General features: G+C 37.1%; 1 long non-coding RNA gene across 1 annotated transcript; it reads right to left on the bottom strand.

The window, feature by feature from the left end:
* Nucleotides 1-508: 508 nt before the first annotated feature.
* Nucleotides 509-18,119, bottom strand: LOC123874829. The gene is made up of 3 exons (XR_006798013.1): nt 18,109-18,119; nt 9,514-9,516; nt 509-581 (listed from the first exon to the last, which is right to left on the bottom strand). It is a non-coding gene; the product is annotated as an uncharacterized LOC123874829 (long non-coding RNA).
* Between the last annotated feature and the right edge of the window lie 417 nt (nt 18,120-18,536).

The following is an 18,536-nucleotide window of genomic DNA, read 5'->3' as shown; positions in this document are numbered from 1 at the left end:
TTTTGGATTATAGCTAAGAACACTCTCGATCAAGCCACCTTTCAAACAAAAAAAAAAACTAAATTAAAATCGGTTCATTCGTTTAGGCGCTACGATGCTACAGACAGATACACAAATACACACGTCAAACTTATAACACCCCTCTTTTTGGGTCGGGGGTTAATAAAAGAGTAAAGTTAGAAGCATGTGTAAGCGTTTAATTTAGCATCGTTTCTTGTAAATTAATTCTAAAACATATTAAGGTAATGCTTTGAAAGTTCCAGGAAAGTTAAGCGAACGAAATTCCGCCCCATATCGTTTATTGCCGAAGTTTCTAACGTTAAATAACATGAAGTTATTGTAACTCCGTGTCACTTGTTGAAAATTGGTATTTGAAAACGAAAAACGTTATACAGGCTGTAACAGCAACGCTAGCAAAAACGAAGACAGGTGATCGTACCACAGATAGTACTTATGATTAGTGATAAGATACCATAATAAAAACTACAAAAAAAAACTGTAGTTTTTGAAAGTTCACAATATTTTACAAATGAAACATCTGATTGATGCTAGAGGTCAACGAACGTTCCGCAAATAGGTCACTCGAAGTTCGAGATCCGAGTTTTGCACGCTATGCAATGCGAATTTGAAAAATACTAAATCACTAATACTAGAAGATAAGGCAAATGGTTCCATCCATCCATCCATCAGCCTGTAAGCGTCCACTGCTGGACATAGGCCTTTCCAAGAGCGCGCCACCAAACACGGTCCTCCGCCTTCCTCATCCACCCGCTCCCCGCCACCTTCTTCAGGTCATCGGTCCAGCGGGCTGGAGGTCGTCCCACACTGCGCTTACCGGTACGCGGTCTCCACTCCAGAACACGTCTGCCCCAACGGCCGTCGGCCTGCCCATTGCCACTTCAGCTTGCTAATCCTTTGAGCTATAGGATTAGGCAAATGGTTATTGGAATAGAATTGTGTTAAGATAATATAATAATAACGCTAAGTCTATGCTAGCGTTCAGGATACACCCTGTATATAACATTGTTATTGTAGGTACTGCGACTATCTTAAATTACGAGTGGATCAGACAGTAAATACTCGTTACAAGGTGACAAAGACGACAGATTAGGCGCCATCTCCACGGACGAGAGAAACGCGAAGAGTCTCGCCGTGCGACAAAATTCGATACAAATTCTATAGGCCAATCTCCACATGGTGATAGTATCGCAGCGTTAGTTTGCATCGAATTTTGTCACATGGCGAGACTACCGCCGCGATTCTCTCGTCCGTGGAGATGGCGCCTTAACCTGTCGTCTTTGTCACCTTGTAACGAGTATTTAGTATCAGTCAATTTCTTCAATCACAACTCACGAGCTGAGATCTAGAGTGACGAATGTCTGATGATGGATAAAGCAGAGAATTATCTAGACAATGTTCGTCGCGCAAACATCAGTCAGTCTTTTTTTTAACCCCCGATCCAAAAAGAGGGGTGTTATAAGTTTGACGTGTGTATCTGTGTATCTGTCTGTGGCATCGTAGCTCCTAAACTAATGAACGGATTTTAATTTAGTTATTTTGTTTGACCTCTCAAATCTTGATCTCAAGGCTTGATCGATAGTGTTCTTAGCAATAATCCAAGAAAATCGATTCAGCCGTTTGAAAGTTATCAGCTCTTTTCTAGTTACAGTAACCTTCACTTGTCGGGGGTATTATAAATTTTTAATTTACACTTGTTTATGAAAAATAGCGAGCAAACGAGCAGGCGAGTCTAGCTGGTATTAAGTGATCACCGGCGCCTATGAACATTTGCAGCACCAGAGGTACCGCCGCGCGTTGCCGGCCTTTCACGAATTTGTTGGTCCCGCTCCTTGAATGTTGTAATCTAATGGGATCACCGCCGATGGGAGTTCATTCCACAGTTTGCATATGCGTGGAAAAAAGGATCTGTCTTTATACGATAGGTACCATAGGTATATTTTGATGGTAAAAATTGGCACATTCTTTAAACAATAAGCAAGGACAGCTGAAAACCTACGTACAAGTAAGTACCTATTTATATTTTTTCCTTTGTTTTCCACGAAACACAGAACATTCTGGTAGTATCACAAAAGTGCCCATAAAAGTGAAGTGTACAAAACGCGGAACCGCAAGTGCATGCAAATAAAATAAACTTCACAGGGTGTTCGCTTTTTTTTTTCTTTTTTTATTGAAACGCAGGTGTTTTTACTTTTTTAAAGTGCACTAGGCAACGGCATGGCGCTGATAACAAACGACGCAAGCCGAAAATAGTTTTGTGTATTCGGCCGAAAAATCGCGAAAAGCTCTATTGATTTTTAAACTTTTTAAGTGAAATAGCAAATGGATGTTGAATGTCATCATTCTACTTTTAAACTTGCTCATCTGTAAAAGAGTATTACGATGCATGATCGAAACTAATAAAATTTCCCCTGACTTCGTCTGTGTTGGTGTTAGCTGGCGGGCGTGCTCTGCCTTTTTGGAGTGTTCTTTTTGTTAAAACTGACTGGAAAGCGCTCTAAGGGGGTGCCGTGCGTATGTCGGCGAGCGCTGGCACAGACGGGGTCCATACTTGTATAGTTTTACTAACTTGTTACAAATAACTACAAACTTGACATTGGCTAATCTTTGTAAAGCCAGACGAGAGAGAAAAAAAATCCCCTATTTTTAGAGTTCCGTGTCTCAAAACCTGCACAATATAACCCTAATAACCCTAATAGACAGAAACCTAAGTGGTTTTTTCGTTGCTTCAAAAACAGACTTCCCAAACATTCCATATTTGATACTTAATTAAAAAAAAGGAAAAGCGGACCCTTATAGTCTTTCTTGTCTGTCTGTCCGTCTGTCAAGAAAACCTATAGGGTACTTCCCATTGAACTAGAAACATGAGCAATTAGGTAGGTCTAGCACACGTAAAGGGAAACATCCGAAAACTGTGAATTTGTGGTTACAATCACAAAAAAAAAATCGTGTTTATGAACAAATAATTTAGTATTTTCAACTTTTAAAGTAAGATTACTATACCAAGTGGGATATCATATGAAAGAGCTTTAAGTACCTGTACTTTCTAAATTCTAAAACGTATTATACATATTCATAATATATTTAATTATTATTATATTTAACCAATAGATAAGCGCGATCAATTACTTTAAATTAAAATGCACTTTAAGTATATTATATTTCCCAACCTTCACAAACGGCATAAAACAGTAAGTAGGTAATCCACAAAGAACTCCGACACTAAAAATAATTGGAGCGCTTTTAACCCGCCCATACTCCAGTAGACTTTTTTTTTTGCTGAAAAATTATAATATTATTTTCCAGTTTTTCCTTTGAGAGTGCTCCGTTTGAGGCGGATACTTCGCGTAACCCGCGGAATTGTTCCAGCGAAGGATTCCTTTTGACTCGCCGAAGAAATATGGCTCAGAAATAGATTAAACCCATCTCTGAGACGTTATCGGTCGAGAAATTTCTTTAGAAACGGCCGAGCTTGATAACTACTTCCCCTTTTTGTTATGGAATTAATAAAGTAAAGTGGATTGTAGACACGAAAACAAAATAACGTTGATCTGTGGGATTATTCGCTAACTCAGCTATCATAATGGACCAAGAGCCAGTGCGTGCCAGACCCTCGTTATTTTATAAAAGCTGAAAGTTTCTCTGCGCATTGTCCCCAACACAGGGAAGAACGATCAGAGCCCATGAAGCTTGGATCATGGCTGTGGAAGATAATAGGTAATAAAGGTGTAAAAAATCGAATGTCAAAGTATAAAGTCCTATTTTTTTTTAATATTTTCTTCGGAATATTATTAGAAATCACGTCATGAGCGTCAATTATTGAGAGCGTTTGGCGTCTTTTTTGCTTGGATATAATAGTAAAAGACCTGGAGAGTGACAAAGACTACTTTATACCCCGGCGGATTGACGTGATTTTTAAATCGATAATAATCGATACAGTTAATGACCTGGATAGTGAAATTGGCTACTGTATATCCCGGAAAATAAAAGAGTTCCCACGGGATTAAAAACCCCCTAAATCCACTTGGATGAAGTCACGTGCATCAACTTCAGTTACTTCATAGGTGCAATATTGTATTATAATATCGATCTTTTTTGGACCATAGCTTTTGGTCCACAAACCCAGTATAATAAAATCCACCTTTATGCTACTAAAACCCATAGTAACTATGTAGCTTCCCAACATTAACTTCGTCCCTACTGTTTAACTCGTAATTAAAAAACCGGCCAAGTGCAAGTCAGACTTGCGCACCGAGGGTCCAGTACTCGAGTATTTTTCCCGACATTTTGCACGATAAATCAAAAACTACTATGCATAAAAATAAATAAAAATCAGGTACGGAACCCTAAAAAATAATTATAACACTATTTACAATATTTCCTTTGAAACATCTCGACTTGCGTTTGAAGTAGCAGCCAACAGAATTCTTCTTGCAAAAAATTTCCTTTTACCCGGCAAGGAGTTATGGCTTAAAAATAGATTAAACTGAACTCTTAAGGCGTTATTGGTTGGGAAATTGCTTTAGAAAGGGTGAGGTCTGCAATTATTTTGACCCACTTACCGTTTTTCAATAGAATCCGTAAGTGAAGACAATCTCTAAGAAACTTTGCTTTTCAATACAGATAGTCTGACGTGGCTCATTCTGTTATACTTAATCTCTAAACTAAATGGCCAACTTCTATGTATCTAGTTGTATTTAGGAAAATAAGGCTCGATTTCCACCTAAGCGGAGCGGAGTGAAGATGTATTCAGTCTAACAATCAGATTCTTAGGTAACAGATACGAAAAAAATTATCACGAACACATCTCCTCTCCGATCCACTTAGGTAGAAACTGGGTCAAAAAACTGCCGTAGAAGATTAGCTCAAACTTTTAAATATGTACTACTAGAGTGCTAAAGAAGCTAGAAGGTGAGACGATGTTTATCGCTGGGAAATGCGTTTACCCCCGGAAGCCAGCCAGTCAGCCAGTCAGCCAGCCAATGAGCCAGCCAGCTTTTTTTATTACAACCTTTTACCTGTTGCTATTTAAATTGCAACATCCTTAACGACAATTATTTATATTGATATTCTAATGTAATCTTAACTTAAACCTATTTTTTTTTTAGAGCCAGCCAGTTCTGGTAAGAGGGTATGTGGGAGAGGCGACTGGAATAACCACTAAAACCCAGCGGCGCTCCTGCACGTCGCCTGGCGACTGGGTCACGGGGAACCGAAGTAATCAACCGCGACCCAGCCAGCAACATGTGCCGAGGCGAATCCTCCAATATACCCAGCCTTAAGACACCTTGTCAGTAGGTACAGCTACTCTAGTCTCTCGGTATTTGAACAAAGACACTAGTTAGTAGAGTTTACAAAAAATATTACCCAGGATTTTAAAAGTTAGTTAAAAATACAATCCCTACTACACACTCAGTGCTATTATCTCCGGTTCCACCTCGGCAAAATAGAATGTAATTGTTTTTCTAAGTCCGTTCCATGTAAATCGACTGCTTCGAGCCTTGTCCGAAGATTAGGCTGCGGTTGGACTATGAGCTAGAAGATATATTATGCAGCACCTAACCTAACTTAACAGCCAAGGGCTAACTTGTAGTAAAAATAAAAACCAAACCGGTCAAGTGTGACTCGGACTCACACACAAAGGATTCCGTAGCATCGTACGGGTTCCCTGTCAGAATGGAAAGCACTTAGACCGTCCACGCAGGCTAAGTGCAGATTGGCTCACACTCATTCGAGTACACTACCAATAATTACTCTCCGTTAAAAGCAAGTGATATTAACGTAACTTTAACACAGAATAATTATACAAAGTTTATGATATAGTATGGAAAACGTTATTTCATATGATTTACATGGCTGTTTTTATTTCTTTGAATATATAACACTAATAATTATAAATTATTATATTAAATTAATAGTAAGAAAGAATTGATATTTTCATATCAATTTCCGCATTGCATGATTGATGGTAAACCGAGCCATCAGCGAAAAAAGCTTTTATGCGCAATGTATTCGTAAATAATAAAACAAAATAAAATGCACGCAAATCGTTTTGGAACCGCAGCTTTACTCGCCGGCGCTCAAAGGCTTTGCATAGAAAATGAGAGTGGGACTAAAATCCACTTTAAAATGTGCTAATTCCAGACCGGCGGGTTTAACACTTAAAACCATTAAAAGTGAACACCTTGTGAAGTTCAGCAAGGGTAGGTTTTTGTGGGTGTATAATATTTAGATTTTAGGTGTATTCAAATCAGTAGGTATTTTAATAAGAAGGCCTATGATGAATTTGATTGCCTCCGTCTAGTAAGACCTGGGAGCTAGCACGGAATTTGTGATTATCAAATAACTACAGTTACATTGTTTAATTGGCTTAGATTAACTTTAGTATTTTACCTTAATTTAACCTTAGCGCGCTCCCCTACACTTTTATTTATTTTTATTTGAATATTATAATAACCAATCAAACTCAAATGCACAGTTCTAAAAACAAATGTAACTGTATAACTTTGTTTTTCCAGATTTTTGCAAAAATGTGTAGTTTTTCCGATCAATCGCGATTATAATATAAGCTTTTTATATTATTCGCTATAGGCACACATTTGACCACAATCACACCTGATGGAAGGTGTTGGCCACAATCGAACCTTGTTGTGAGGATTATAAATTGGTAGGATACACGGATCGCGGATATACCTACTCGTAGTTCGTCTAAAAATATTTATGTAAGTAACAGTTTTAGTAATGCTTGTTTCCCATTCTATTTCAAGATGAGACTTCAATATAAATCAAACCACTTTATTTGCCCATTCTAAAATATAGATTGAAAAATATCGACACAGTTCAATAAATGCAACATTGTGCTCGAATTTCATTTCGGAGCGATGCCTCGCGCGTTCCGATGAATAGCGTATCTATTGCGTTTATGTTTGTAAAGCTTGTGCCACACTTGCTGGGTGGACTATAGCAATGTATAGCAAGAGGCCCAGACTAAATGTGGCTGCCTAGTGAAGTTTAGCTTTACATAGCCTGTGTGCATGCGCTTTGACCGACATATACGGGTGGCATCAGGCATCATTGTAAATTGTTTTCTTTTTTTTTACCAAACATTGTGAGAAAAGAAGGAAAGAGGTGTTCAAGGAAATGTTTATTTCTATCTCTACCAGGGACCCTCAGCCGCAACTGCGATAGAAGACAGAATTTCAATTCGACCGGCTCCAAAACATGTTATTATAGAACTACATTATTTCTTGTATACATAATATATTCAGTAATAAATTAAATTATTGCTAGATTACAAGTTTACTAGATTACAAGACGGAGTTATTCAAGGGGAAACCAACAAGTTCCTGAAAGGCCGGCGAAGCATCGGCAGTTCCTTTGGTGCTGAAAACGTTCATGGGTGACGGTAATCATTAACATCAGGTGGCCCTCCTTCTCATTTGCTTTTTATAAAAAAATATATAATATTATGTTAGTAAAACAGAATAATACTTATTCATATTATCTTTTTATATTATATTAGCGCGTTAGCTACCCTTTTTGGTTCATACTCCAAGTTACGACATAAACAACTAACATCTGCTTTGTCTTATTGAGTTGCCATCTCAATATAGCCTTTCAGTGTTCCCTATTCAGATCTGATGGAGTTTCTAGTACTATTGTTGCTAGACAATAGCGTTACTAGAATAAACTAGGTACTAGATTAAACCAGGTACGTACTAGATGGTAATTGGATGAAAGAATCAATACACTAAGGCCAATATTGCCTTTACTTACTAATAGAAATAATGTAGGGGGAAATCTCGGGAACTAATGATCCAATAGCTCAACGGTTGAAGAACGGACTGAATTCCGAAAGGTCGGCGGTGCAAATTACACCTGTTGTACTATTGTCGTACCCACTCCTGGCACAAGCTTTACGCTTAATTGGAGGGGAAAGGGGAGTATTAGTCATGATTAGCATGGCTAATTTTTTTTTTCTTTTAAACAAAAAAAAAAACAAAACAAACAATTCTGATCATCTGTATTTCACTGATAGATAGCTACATTGCCCCCGAGGAACTCTCAGGCATACAGGTTTCCTTACGATATTTCCTTTAACGTTAAGGTGGTACAACGGGTCTGCCCGGGAAATTCAAATTTTATTTGGTTTTTCGGAATTTGTAAACTAATACGACAAAGTAGGCTTATGGCATTCTATTTGCGACAATAATAGTATCATCCCCACCTATTTATATAAAAATCTTTACTTGAAAGGGCCCAGTTTAAGAAATTAGCTCTAGTATCGACTGTAACACACAAATTAGTCGATACTAGAGCTAATTTCTTAAACTGGACCTTATCAAGTAAAGATTTTTATATAAACACGTGGAAATGATACTATCACTGGCGCAACTAGAATGCCATAAGCCTACTTTATCGTATTAGTTAACAAATTGCGAAAAACCAAATTAAATTTGTATTTCGCGGGCAGGGTCGTCGCTTGCCCCTTGAGGAGATATTTTATTGTTCACAATACACATAACTTCAAAAAGTTAGAGATGCGTGCCCGGGATCGAACTGCCGACCTCCCCCCCCCCCCCCCCCCCCCGAATAGGAGGCAGACGTGTTAACCACTAGGCTATCACGGCTCTTAGTAAGGAACCCATTTAAAAGTCCCCTAAATTTGCATTACAAAAATGGGGAAGTGGTTACAAAATGTCAAGCTCGGCCGTTTCTAAAGCAATTTCTCGACCGATAACGTCTCAGAGATCGGTTTAATCTATTTCTGAGCCATATTTCTTCGGCGAGTCAAAAGGAATCCTTCGCCGGAACGATTCCGCGGGTACGCGAAGTATCCGCTTCAAACGGAGCACTCTCAAAGGAAAAACTGGAAAATAATATAATTTTTCAACAAAAAAAAAGTCTACTGGAGTATGGGCGGGTTTAAAACGCTCCAATTATTTTTAGTGTCGGAGTTCTTTGTGGATTACAATTTTATCCCGTTTGAAGTGGTTGTAGAAGTTAAAGTGCATTTGTTCCTGCAATAATTATATCATCACAAACCTACTCAGTACTCACTCACTGCTCAGCACGGTTCTCTTCTAAGAATTAAAAGGAAGGCCATTGTCCACCACGCTGTCCAAGCGCGAATTAGCAGATTTGGTCTATCGTAATTTGAGAAGGTACCCGTGTTTAGAAGTGGGTTGGCGATGGCATGTTTTTTTTTAATTTTTTAGGCTATTGTTTGGCTGTAATCAGACCTGTTGGCAAGTGATGATGCAGTCTAAGATGGAGTGTGCTTGCCTAGGAGATGGCTATTCACTCTGTTGACTTAAAGGCATTTACCTAAATAAGTGGACGGGAAAACTGATGCCGAATGGGTAGCAAATCGCTTCATACTCGTACGACGTATGCGTGGAATTTCGTACGGGTGCAGACCTTGACGATGTCTTGCAGCACGATAATAGAAAGGTAAAGGAAGAAGAACGACTTGACCAAGAGTCAAACCCTAACATGCTTACATAAGAGTATAATACTAGGACAAAGTAATAAAGTTAGATGTGGATAGACGCACGTATACACCGGAATCAAACTAATTGCTCCGTAGCGAGCCAGTTCCGCCCGGCTGTGTCCGGTTACATCCGGATACGTGCAAACCGCTTTCATCCGGTTTACGGTTGGGCCTTTCAATTATTTCAGTTAGCTGGGCAAAATTTGGAGTCTCTACTTTTATAATCTCTGATATTCCTATAGATATACTTAGGTACTATCAATACTTGGCTATGGTACAGTAGTAACATAACGTACTAAGCATTGTTATTTAATGGTCCCATAAAAGTAACCCCATAAGCCTCTTAAGTGAAATTTGTGGGAGATGTAAGTGTTTTTCAACCAAACTGATTCTTTGAGAAAATTTATCATGAAAAGGTTAAATGCTTTAACTGTAAACATAAGTTACAAATTAGTTTATTTTGAAGAGTACTTAGAAAGTTTAAGTTAAAGTTATAGTAAAAACGTGGGCCAGACATAGACCATACTAATAAGTAAATAGAAAAGTATGTTACTTTAGTAAGCAAACACTATGTCGGTAGATAGTCTCATCACTAGAACATATTTTGGTTCCGAGTACGTTCACAATGAACGTACTCGGAACCAAATTAAAGCCAAATTAAAACCAATTTAAAGATTGGTTTAAATCATATTTAAAGGATAGAAAACAATGTGTTGAAATCTGTAGTTTTGTGGGAAATAATAAAACATTATTTCGTTCATGCTACAGGGAAAATATCTTCGGAGTACCGCAGGGTAGTGTACTAGGGCCGTTACTTTTCCTTCTTTATATAAACGATCTCCCTGACATTATAAAACACGAATGCATACTTTTCGCTGACGATACTACCCTATTAATTAAATCTAAACAACGTCACAATATAAAGAGTGAAGTACAAGGCGCACTAATGGATGTGGTAGACTGGCTTAATATAAATAATTTAAAAGTAAATATATCTAAGACTAATATAATGCAATTTCAAACATATAAAACTAAAACACAAAACCTTGATATTAAATTTAATGATGTGAGAATTGAAGAAGTAGATGACATTGTTTTTTTGGGAATTACTATAGATAAGTATTGTAATTGGAAGGCACATATTCAGAATTTATGCACAAAATTACATAAGTATGTCTATGCTTTGGGTCGTATTCGACAAATAGTTTCAGTTGAGGCATCACTGTTGGCCTACCATGGATATGCCTCATCTTTGTTAAGATATGGAATAATACTTTGGGGAAATTCCACCAATGCACTAGAAGCTTTTAAGGCGCAAAAACGTTGTGTTAGGTCTATTTGTAATGCTGATTTTACTGACAGTTGTAAGCCTTTATTCAAAAAACTTAAAATATTGCCTCTCCCATGTTTATATATTTATGAAGTTTGCATATTTGCCCGTAAATATCCCCAATACTTTAAACTAAAGACTGAAATAAAACCGAGCAGTAGACATAAAAATAAAATTTGTATACCAGCACAACGATTGGCTTTATATACAAAGAATGTGTACTGTGCGGCAATACGTATCCATAACCATCTACCGTCACACAGTTATGCAATGAGCCTTACTTCTTTTAGATGTTATTTATTTAAATTTTTATTAAACAAAGGTTATTATGATGTTAATGAATTTTTGAATGACAAATTTTAAATAGTGAATGCAATAATTAATAATAATTTGACATGTTTGTTACATTAATTAAATTCAATAAATTTTGCACGCCATGCTTGGCAGAATATGCGGTTCCACATAATATTTAAGACCAATGTACTTGTATATTATACCATATTCTAGCAAATAAACACTTCTTATTCTTATTCTTATTAATGACACTATCACTATCAGCACCAAAATGGCGAAAAACCATCGACGCGAAAAACAAAGTTGCTTCAAAAACAGGTCAGCAGTTGCAGGTCCAGCGTGTATTAATAGGTTAGTGATACTAATACTTTAGTATACCAATTTCAATCGTATGTCAACGTATATAAAGCTGAGTTTAAGTTGTTATCAAAAGGCTGGCTCTATTTTACTCTGTCCGTATGCGTCAGTCGGGTATATGAGAAAATTAGTAATATTTTGCAACCAGCAGCACTCGCGACATAATATTTGTTTCGTTTAAAAATAAAATTAGTGTTCAAGATGAAAAAACGGTCAAGTGCGAGTCAGGCTCACGCACGAAGGGTTCCGTACCTTTGTACAAGGTATACCTTTGTAGAACAATGCACAGCGCCATTTACATTGTGTTTTAATTAAACTAATTAAATGTTAATGAACACATTTTTTTTTTGTGATGTACCCACAAATTCAAAGTTTTCGGGTGTTTTCCTTGCTATAAAACCTACCTGCCAAGTATGATTCTATATCAACGGGAAGTACTCTATAAGTTTTGATTGCTTTTTCTTGACGACAGACAGATATACATAAATCCTATCCTATAAATGTTCCTTTTTATTTCTTTTTGAGGTACGGAACCCTAAAATTAAAAAAAAATACCAGTTGGAAACGTTTTCCAGTATTCGGGAAATAGGTTGAGTGCTGCGCTTACTGCATCATGTCGGAATTGTTTGTATTTGGCACTTTAGATGCAGTTGTTTTATTTCCTTTTCCAATTATAACGTAAAATTATTTAGATAAAAAACATTTTTAACCCCCGACCCAAAAAGAGAGGTGTTATAAGTTTGACGTATGTATCTGTGTATCTGTCTGTGGCATCGTAGCTCCTAAACTAATGAACCGATTTTAATCTTGTTTTTTTTTTTGTTTGTTTGAAAGGTGGCTTGATCGCGAGTGTTCTTAGCTACATTCCAAGAAAATCGGTTCAGCCGTTTGAAAGTTATCAGCTTTTTCTAGTTACTGTAACCTTCACTTGTCGGGGGTGTTATAAATTTTTAATTTACACTTGTAAAGTACTTACCACGTTATTAAAATGGTCAAAAAAGTATAAAGCACTACTTGTAAGATTTAAAAGTTAAAACGGAGAACGTGAGGCGTACGGAATAGTTAAAATAATTAATTGATGCTTGATTGACACAAAAATAATTATTGTATTCCTCAGGCAAATGATGCAAAATTTTGGGTTGTGAAAGTTTTTAACGACATTACTATTACTCTACTATTTTTTATACTTTTCTTTTTTAGGGTTTAAATAAATATTTTTTCTTCTTGTTATTTTTTTTTCATTCTCTCTTTCTACAACTTTTTGAATGCTAAATTTTGTAATGAACAGATGAACAAATAAACAGGCAGACAAGAAAGCAAGTTAATATTTTATATATAGTTATGCAATTAAATATCACTTGCTTTGACGGTAGGTGAAGAAAAATATCGTAAGGAAAAGAGCGTGGTAGCGCGGTGGTGGTAGAGCCCTATACCTTTCTCATTCTGAGACGATCTGTGCTCAGTCTAAGCTAACGATGGGTTGAGATAATAATGATGAAGATTATCCCTCCCTTATATGATCAACCCATTTCCGCCCTACTACTGAGTACGGGTGTCTCCTCTCAGAATGAGAAGGGTTTAGGCCATAGTCTGCCACGCTGGCCCAATGCGGATTGGCAGACTTCACACACTTTTGAGAACATGGAGAACTCTCAGGCATGCAGGTTTCCTCACGATGTTTTCCTTCACCGTTAAAGCAAGTGATATTTAATTGCTTAAAACGCACATAACTCGATCACACATAAATCGAACCCCCGACCTCCGATTAGGAGGCGGATGTTCTAACCACTAGGCTATCACAGCTTATGATATATAATGGAGCTTCCTTATATAATGGGGAGGATATCTTATTACATTAAAAGTTCCTCAGTTAATTTTCCCTGATATTCCTACTCGTAACTTTAACGTGAAAGATGTGGACACGAACCAGAGGCAAAACGAAAGAATGCAATGCCATTAATGTCGGCCATTTTGTTAATGCAGATGCATAGAGCCTTTATGAAAGCAGGCCACAGCGGCGTCTGTGCTGCAGCTACAATCAAACTGTTAGACTTTATGTAATGTGTCCAAGGTGATTGTTTGTTACTTAATTCATTTATTCATAAATAAGTGTTTTAATAAAAGAATAATCACCTGCTCTCTTTTTTAAGTGCGATACTTATAGTTATGAGATAGTAATCACAAATTGAATGGCGATTCAATGAAATCTCGGAAAATTTCCTGAATGGGATAAATAAATAAGTATACTAATTGTAAACTACTTCGGCATCGCTGGAGTGGAATTTTAGAAAATCGGAGTTTTTTTATTTTATTCAGATACAAGTTAGCAATTGACTGCAATCTCACCTGGTGGTAAGTGATGATGCAGTCTAAGATGGAAGCGGGCTAGCCTGGAAGGAGTATGGCAGTTTTTATTAAACCCTTTTGGTTTCTGCACGGCATCGTACCAGTACACTAAATTCTCGGCACGGCTTTGCCGGTAGGGTGGTTAGTAGCCACGGCCGATTCCAAACCCCTGCCGGAAATCAAACCTGGGGCCTCCCACTAATAAGACCACAGCGCTTACCACTCATCCAGGGAGGTCGTCAAAAATTAGTTTTCGAAAATCCTAATAGGTACCCAAATAGCAATTTTCTATGATATAAATTGAAAAATTACGGACTTTGGGTGTTCAAACATTCATCTAGTGAAATATTTCAATCTAAGTATGGTCCACAGTCCAAAGTCCACACAAAGAGCACCTATATTCTATATACTGGGTCCACAGTTGCACTACAACATGCGGCATGGTGTAAAAAGCTCTTGGATTAATTCACACGGCTCTCTGAATAATTTATAACAGATATCATTTATCGTGTAACATGTTTTTTCAGTGATTCCCTTATTTTATTACGAGCTTTGCTTATTTGTTGAACAGTGTCGTACATATTAGCTCTAGGTGACTTTTTAGTTGTATTTTTAACCCCCGATCCAAAAAGAGGGGTGTTATAAGTTTGACGTGTGTATCTGTGTATCTGTGTGTCTGTGTATCTGTGTATCTGTGTATCTGTGTATCTGTGTATCTGTCTGTGGCATCGTAGCGCCTAAACGAATGAACCGATTTTAATTTTTTTTTTTTTTTTGTTTGAAAGGTGGCTTGATCGAGAGTGTTCTTAGCTATAATCCAAAAAAATTGGTTCAGCCGTTTAAGAGTTATCAGCTCTTTTCTAGTTTTCTTGTAGAAAAGAAGGTTACATAACCGTTAGGTTCATAATATTATGTCAATTGACAAATGTCAAGCTGTCAAGATGGACGTTGCCTAGATATACATAATTATTTATTTGAAAATGATTTGTCGGGGGTGTTGAAAATTTTTAATTTACACTTGTTTATATGTACAAGAGTAACTCTAATTAGTTTCATTTAATTCAATACATAGATGTGACGTCATAAACATTTAACGTAATTTGACGTACCTACTTTTTTAGTTAAATAGATTATCTTAAAGAAAATATTACAATAAAAATTAAAGCTAGCCTTATTTAATCACTATACAAATCATGCCCGCGTGGAATGGTGCCAAGAATACTGGCTGCATTTCCGCGTTGGACAGCCAGGCTGATTGCGTTGCGCGAAAAATGAGCCAGCCCTTCTGTCACCCGATGAGGCTATTAAACGCGGTGAAATGTCTCGTAGATTTGTTTTTGCACTAAGACTCCAAATAGATAATTTAAAATGGTTATCAAACTTGAAACTAACAGCGGACTAATTTGGAAGACCCTCAATTTAATCATTCCTAAGAAATAATTTATTTTTGACATCATCATCCCAATTTCCAATTATTTGTAACCATTGGAAACAACTTAAAAATTACCTACCAGCTATTGCTACTCTAAACTGTCTAAAGTTTCTATTTTATTATAGGCCATCGCCCTCTACGGATTACCCTCAAATCCTTAAAAATAAAACAAGCAGCAAGTGTTGCATCCCCTCAGATTGTGGGGGGGTCATAAAAGATAAACGGTGTTGTAATTTCAGCTCCCTTCCAAAACCCTTGAAACAAAGGGTCCCTTAGGTAACCATCAGTACACAGTACAGTCAGCGTCAATAATGCTTACTTTTCAGAACCATTGTTATGTTTTTGGAAGCTGTTAATTTGTGCCTTGTATTAAATTTTAAGCCCCCAACGCAAGGGAGAGCCTATTTAGATCCCCATACATATATTCGCACTTACTCCTCGAACAAGCTTCATAAAGAATAGCTATACCTACTATATATTGTATATTGTAATATATAATATACCACACAATCCAGCATTTCTGCAGTTCCCACGGGGTTTTAAAAAACTCTAAATCCACGCGGATAAAGTCGCGGGCATCATCTAGTTATCATCATGTATGTATATTTATTATGTTTATTCAAATAATAATAATTAATATAGCTATATATTTCGAATAATTCTTTGCGACTTCGTACTATCCTACACTAGCTTCTCCTTTCAGCAAAGGTTGCCTGGTAGAGATTGCTCTAAGCAAAAAGGCCGCCTTTGCACACATTCGTTTTTTCTGTTTTCATCCTTCATGTGAAAAGATGTGTGTTCCTTTAAAGACTTCTATCTATCTATCTATCTATCTAGTTTTCAATATTTTAAAAACTATAAGTAAAATTAATATTTTCCAATACAAGTTTACTCTTAAAAGTTTATTGAATTCGTTGGAAAGTCAATACTTTTCATTTTCTTCTTCATAGTCGGATAATAATAACAACATTCTTTGAAGCTGCCTGCGGTCTCCAGAACGAAAACGTCCGGACCAATTCGTAGAGTGCGTTTTTCTTTATTTTAGGTGTAGTTTAACTTTGACACTCACTGCCTGCAAGTTTGATGAGCAATAAAAGAATTTTTATTTAGAATTCTCTAATGTACACACAAACAAATACATATACAGGAAACACAGAAGAAACTAGACATGAGGGAGCAAAGGCGGCTTTATTGCTAAAGAAATCTCTGGTGAACTTCTTTCACCAACCTTTGGTGAAAGAAGTGAAGGTGAAGAACTATAGTGCCGCAAATGTTTTATTTTATTCCATTACAAGATAGCCCTTGACTGAGATCTCACCTAGTGGTAGGTGACGAAGCAGTCTAAGATGGAAGCTCACTAACTTGGCAGGGGTATGGCAATTCCATTAAACTCATATCTCTTATCGGTATGTAAAGAAGTGGTAGAATAGTTCAAGATCAAATCGAGAGCTTTCTCACTCTAGTTCTCTCTGCCTCTGAGAAAGCTTTTAGCTCTCCACAGCCGTCTGTAAAGCATTTTCTTCACAATTCTTTGTGGCGCTCGGAAAACTTTCTGGCTTCGAGTGAACCAATTCACCCGCTAAAGGAACGAGCAAAACAACCTGCGGTGCTTTACACTTTTATCCGAGTGTGTAGTTTTATTGATACAATCATGGAATAGGGTTTCTACGTGTACTTACCTACTTCAGCATCACGATGAAACCATTGCCGGCCCACTACTGAGTACGGGTCTCTTCTCCGACTGAGAAAGGTTTAGGCCATAGTCTGCCGCGCTGGCCCAACGCGGATTGGCAGACTTCACACACCTTTGAGAACATGGAGAACTCTCAGGCATGCAGGTTTCCTCACGATATTTTCCTTTACCGTTGAAGCAAGTGATATTTAATTGCTTAAAACGTATATAACTGAAAAGTTAGAGGTGCGTGCCCAGAATCAAACCCCCGACTTCCAAACTGAACTGAACACACCTCCACTCCGCTCCTGCGGAGAAACCGGGCCTGCAGGTTTATTATTATTAAATACTTATTTCATTATCACCATTTCATCAATATCTTACAAATTCAACAATTGACAATCAAAAAGTGTACAATGCTACTCAATTTGAGTAAATTATTTGACTTTGACTTTGACTAACTATAAGAGTTACTATGAAGCCTAAATATGGCGTCCTCAATCCCATTGGCGTCCTCCTTTTCAAAATATTCAGCTGAATAGGGTGGCTCGATTTTCAGCCGTGTAAATTTAGTTAAAGGTTTTGTGTACAAAAGAATTGACGCCTGCGACTGTCTCTTTTATTTTTGTCTAAAACTAAAAATAGCCTCCATTTTTCGCTGTACGCCATCGGGAATGCGGAAATGTATACACAAACCATTATTTATATCAATTTTTGTAAATATTCACGTAAAATATAGCGTTGTGTTGACTTTTCAAAAGGGAAATCCATCCGCCCGATGGGATGCGTAGGCTATTTTTTTTTTTAATGCTATTTGTGTTTGCGAATTTATAGCATAATATTGTGTAGTATGTAATCACCGCCTGCGGCTTTGCTTTTCTCGTTGAAAACATAAATCATTTTTATTCTCTATCTATGGAAATTTCGAAAAATCCAGCCTCTTCCTTCCAGCGGCGGACTATGGCTTAAACACTTCTCATTCTGACAAAAGACCCGTGCTCGGTAGTGAGTAGTAGATCATGAAGTTATACAGGTAAGCTTAACAAATTAACCCTAAAAAAAGAATACCCTAAGAATAAAAATATACTATTAAAGTTGTACAGGAGCACTGAACTAGAATATACGCAAACCCTTTAGCGAGTCTGAAGTACCTACTCCAAAGACACTCAAAGTCAATAAAATAAAAACTAGACCCCAAATTAATTTACTAGTGCTCTTGGGAATTCAAACAAAACTCGCACACAAAAAGCCAGAATTCCCCAAAAATAAGAACTCTTGTGACCACTGTAGCAAGAATAAGTGTAGTAGCTACGTCTGAATTACAATAAGGGTGAAACAAACAAAACGCGGTAGCGTGTCCATCGCGTATTTTTACAGGTCATCCCAAAAAAGGAGTGTAATACATGGTTCATGTAGGTATGTAAGTTTCTATATTTGACCGTAACTTCTAAATACGCTCACAGACTTAGATGTATGGGGTATCGTTAGAATTCTTACACAATCCCGAATGACACTGGCTATAACAATTTTTTTTAATTCAATATGGCGGCTCCATAGTGCTATTCTCAAATGTGATTTTTTGTTATTTTTCAGT

Source organism: Maniola jurtina, chromosome 19, assembly GCF_905333055.1.
Source record: "Maniola jurtina chromosome 19, ilManJurt1.1, whole genome shotgun sequence".
In the NCBI taxonomy this organism is placed as follows: Eukaryota; Metazoa; Arthropoda; class Insecta; order Lepidoptera; family Nymphalidae; genus Maniola; species Maniola jurtina.
This window is presented reverse-complemented; position numbering and strand designations above follow the sequence as displayed.